The 5,000-nt window shown below is 39.2% G+C and overlaps 1 protein-coding gene across 2 annotated transcripts in view; it reads left to right on the top strand.

Moving 5' to 3' along the window:
- Window positions 1–5,000, top strand: part of LOC143034030 (phospholipase A2-like) — a 242,997-nt gene that overhangs the window by 226,434 nt on the left and 11,563 nt on the right. The window lies entirely within an intron of this gene.

Genomic DNA, 5,000 nt, shown 5'->3' with positions numbered 1-5,000 from the left:
AGGGGGTTATGCTGGGAAGTGATGCAGACATGCACTTTCCTTTATCTTTCTAGTAATAAGATATTAGTTATTAGGGGGTGCTGGATTGCTTAGACAAGACTAGATGGGGATGCTAGGGTCGGAAAAGGTTAGGAAACTGAGGTAGATGGTATTACACTCGCTTACCCCTCTCTCTCTCTCTCTCTCTCTCTCTCTCTCTCTCTCTCTCTCTCTCTCTCTCTCTCTCTCTCTCTCTCTCTCTCCTTCTCTTCTCTTTCCGTCTCTCTCTCTCCCTCTCTCTCTCTCTCTCTCACCCTCTCTCTCTCTCTCTCTCTCTCTCTCTCTCTCTCTCTCTCTCTCTCTCTCTCTCTCTCTCTCTCTCTCTCTCTTAATACATATATATATATATATATATATATATATATATATATATATATATATATATATATATATATATATATATATAATATACAAGTAAATAGATAAAGTAAAAACAGGATAGGAAGCTTTCGTAAAGCGAAAAAAGTGTGTACGCTAACTGTTTTTTAAATGTTTTGGATTTTGGTAGATTAAAGGGTAAGGGTGAAAGGATAAAGGGATAGATCAGGCTGAGCCTTCCAATATGGTGGTGAACCTTAGATACTACAGTTAAGCCACAGAACGATTTTTTTTTCTATTTTTTATTTTTGATAGGAAAGGCTCCACATACTAATGGTCTTGAAACTACGTGGGTTAATCCCGGGATTAACGTCAAGGAGTATGACATTGTTATGGCTTAACTCAGGTTTTATATTTCAGGTCACGTGTGTCCTCCAGGTTGACCGGGTTAATCTTTCAGTCACCTAAAAGTTCTTCTTAAGCCGAACGAGATCAATTGTAAAAAAAAAAAAAAAAAAAAAAAAAAAAAAAAAAAAAAAAAAAAAAAAAAAAAAAAAAAAAAAAAAAAAAGAGGGGTTAAATCGGGCAGCTTTTAACCCTATTGAACCAAGAAACCCATCTTAAACTAAATCAAATTTTCTGTAGTTAGAACAATTTTTAAAAGTCATGGTAGCTCTAAGGTTGGTTAGTAGATGAATTACAAAAGAAGAACGACATTCAAACCGAAAATGAAAAGGAGAAGGAGGAAGAAGAGGAGGAGAGGGACGAAGAAGAGGAAGATGAGGAAGAGAAGGTAGAAGAGGAAGAGAAGGAAGAAGAGTAGAAAAAGGAAGTAGAATAGGAAAAGGAAGAGAAGGAGGACAAGAAGGAGGAAGAGGAAAGGGAGAGAAGGAAGAACAGGAAAAGAAGAGAAGGAAGAAGAGTAGGAAAAGGAAGAAGAGTAGGAAAAGGAAGAGAAGGAGGACGAGAAGGAGGAAGAAGAAAGGAAGAGAAGAAAGAAGAGGAAAAGAAGGGTAGGAAATGGAAGAGGAATAGGAAAAAGAAGAAAAGGAGGAGGCGAAGGAGGAAGAGGAAAGAAAGAGAAGAAAGAAGAGGAAAAGAAGAGTAGGAAAAGGAAGAGGAGTAGGAAAAGGAAGAGAAGGAGAAAGAGAAGGAGGAAGAGGAAAGGAAGAGAAGAAGGAAAAGGAAAAGAAGGAGGACAAGAAGCAGAAAGAGGAAAGGAAGAGAAGGAAGATGAGGAACAGAAGAGAAGGAAGAAGAGGAGGATAAGGAAGAAGAGGAAGAGGAAAATAAATAGGAGGAAAGGGAGAAGTAGAAGCCAGTGAACGTCTCAGGTTAGGGTCGTAGGGAGCGCGAGAGGTGATGGAAGAAGAAGTCAATGGTTTTAATAGCCCGGCTTGGATGCGCCCAAGCGTTCCCATGTTTATAATTGGAAGGGGAAGAAGGTGTCACAGAGTGGTGAGGAGGTGCACAACAGTTAGTCCTAACGTGTTTGGAGAGGCTTTAGGGAACAAAAGCACTTCAATTAAAGCCTTGAAGGGCAAAAAGGAAGCATTCTTAAGAAAGAGGATGGATGTGCTGTGAGTGGAGAGGATACTGAAGCAAGAAAGGTTTGTAGACTGAAGAAGTAGGAGCGGCTTGGAAGACGCGTAAAGATATGGAGGATTACCAAACAGAGAAAGAGAGAGAGAGAGAGAGAGAGAGAGAGAGAGAGAGAGAGAGAGAGAGAGAGAGAGAGAGAGAGAGAGAGAGAGAGAGAGAGAGAGAGAGAGAGAGAGAGAGAGAGAGAGAGAGAGAGAGAGAGATAAGAGAGAGAGAGAGAGAGAGAGAGGAGAGAGAGAGAGAGAGAGAGAGAGAGAGAGAGAGAGAGAGAGAGAGAGAGAGAGAGAGAGATAGAGAGAGAGAGAGAGAGAAGAGAGCGAGAGAGAGAGAGAGAGAGAGAGAGAGAGAGAGAGAGAGAGAGAGAGAGAGAGAGAGAGAGAGAGAGAGAGAGAGAGAGACAAAAGAAAGAGAGAGAGATAGAGAGAAGAGAGGAGAGAAGAGGAGAGAGATAGATAGAGAGATAGATAGAGATTAAGACAGAGAGAGAGAGAGAGAGAGAGAGAGAGAGAGAGAGAGAGAGAGAGAGAGAGAGAGAGAGAGAGAGAGAAAGAGAGCGGCATAATGATGGAATTTTAGGGACGAAATAAAAAAAGACTAAATATAGAGAAGGAAGTAAATCAGAGGTGGAAAAGGATTGAGGCAAGATGGCTAATAGACGAGGGGTACGCGATAGAAAAAAAAGATAACGAAGAAATGATTAATATTCAAGTGAGAAATGTTGGGAAAGATGAAATGGAAGCCTTTCTTACCGAGTTGTACTTTCATATTCATCATATTTGCCGTCAGTCTATTTAATTCAGCTACACGCGATCATTTCAATAGCGAAGAAGGATACCGTAAAACGAGGAAACGAAAAGATGATGAGATATTCAAAATGGTTGAGAAGTAAAGGAGAAGACTAACGATGGTATTCTTAAAAAAATTCTTTCCTTGTATAAATCTTTCCTTATATAAATCTTATATAAATCCTTGGAAGGGAAAGAATATTTCTTAAGAATACCGCTGTAAGAATCTTACGGTGGTATTCTTAAAAAAATCTTTCCTTATATAAATCTTATATAAATCATTGGAATGGAAAGCATATTCTTAAAGAATACCACTGTAAGAATCTCACGGTGGTATTCATAAAAAATTATTTCCTTATATAAATCTTATATAAATCCTTGGAAGGGAAAGAATATTTTTTAAGAATACCACTGCAAGAATCTTACGGTGGTGTTCTTAAAAAATAATCTTTCCTTATATAAATCTTTCCTTATATAAATCTTATATAAATCCTTGGAAGGGATTTTTTTTAAGAATACCACCATAAGTTTATTAATTCAAGAGAAGAGGTGGGGAGTTTCTGAAAAAGGTATTATGAAACACTTGAAAAGAACAAAGTTTTGTTTTGTGTATGAACGTTTAAAGTAAATAGTGCAGGGAAGCGTATATGAGTGGTTCCGTGGGAGAGTGATCCAAGCGCCACGGGCCGCCAGACCCTGATTTCGTGCTCAACCAGCCGACCTGGGCTTCCCGCACCGCCTGGTGGGAGTTGGATTAGTCTCCCTCGACCACAGTAACTCAGAAAGAGATGGATCCAACTCCCACCAGACGGTGAGGGAAGCACAGGTTGATTGAATAAGGAATGTCTGGTGGCCGTGGCGCTTGGATCACTCTCCCACGGAACCACTCATATATGAGATTAGGGGCATAACAGAAGACTTGAGTGAGAGAGAATGAGGAGCTTATGTCAGAGGAAACGTATCTGCGGCCGAGGGCCGTCACCTTTACCTTATGTGCTTGGACTTATGGAGCAGGTAACAGTCACTGCTGGAAATTGGAGAGGAATGTGGAAATCGAACCCACAGCTAAGTAATTGTGAGAACAGCACGCTTCCAATTACGCCACAGGTGCAGATATTGAGAGTGTAGATGAACATAAAAGGTTTCAACAACCTCATAGTTTTCGCCTAATACTTATTACTGTGCGTCCGATGTATATTTTTTATCAGGAAATTATTCACAATATAAAGAAACAATCTTCACAGTGGTGCAAATACCCTGAGAAGGAACGTGGACTGGTTTCATGGGATACGAGCGCCAGCACCTCTCATTTCGTAATCGACCAATGCATACTCTAAGATCATGCTAATAAGAACACGGGTACGTGTGTTCACTTATGCAAATTTGACCACTTGGAAAAAGAAACTAACGAAGCAGAGCGTTTTCGTATATTACATCCAGTGCAAAACGTAACGGATGTAATATACGAAAGCGCTCTGCTTCGTTAGTTTCTAAGATAATGTTTATTTTTTTATTCTTCAGCTGATAAACTAAATACCTTTTTTTTTTGTCAGTCGTTCATAAGATAAATGAAAATTTTCACTGGAGGAAATGTCATCTTATTGAACACAAATTTCTTAGTCTGACTAAGGGAGGGGTTTATCTAAAAGTGTGGAAACATTTGTTGTAAAGGAAATACTGCAAACAGAACATATCAAATAATTAGTATATAAGAATTATGTTTTGCAGTGAGAACCATGGTATAATTAGATAATTCTGACAGCATCTGTGTCACTTCTGATGACCTGTTTGACCTGACATGGTACGTTGAGCTCATCTATGGCCAGACTGTAGCGTCAAACATGTTTGAGCCTTGAGATGAGGTCAAGACTCTCATCTTTCACGTTGAGGTCCCAGTTCAAGCCTGCCTCCATCTTCGATCTTTCAACATGTTCGTGTTCAAGGGGAGTTCTTCCTGAACCAGACTCACACGAATTTTGTTATGTTGGAATTTTGTATCCTAAATGGAATTGATGTTATTCTTTTAGCTAAGAGAGCTACATATACGAACAGGAATACCTCGAGTTTTCAAAATAACCATGCTCGAGGGGAGTTCCTGATGAAAATTTACAGGAATTTAGCTCTCTTGGAGTTTTGTATACTAAATGTAATAGATATTATTCTTTGAACTAAGTAAATTATATATAATGCAAATAGACCACTACACTGACATCCTTACCATTGAAACTATAGGGCTATACAAAAATGATCGAGCAT

The sequence above is a fragment of the Oratosquilla oratoria genome, chromosome 2 (assembly GCF_046742065.1).
Source record: "Oratosquilla oratoria isolate Oo_2021 chromosome 2, ASM4674206v1, whole genome shotgun sequence".
Classification (NCBI taxonomy): Eukaryota; Metazoa; Arthropoda; class Malacostraca; order Stomatopoda; family Squillidae; genus Oratosquilla; species Oratosquilla oratoria.
This window is presented reverse-complemented; position numbering and strand designations above follow the sequence as displayed.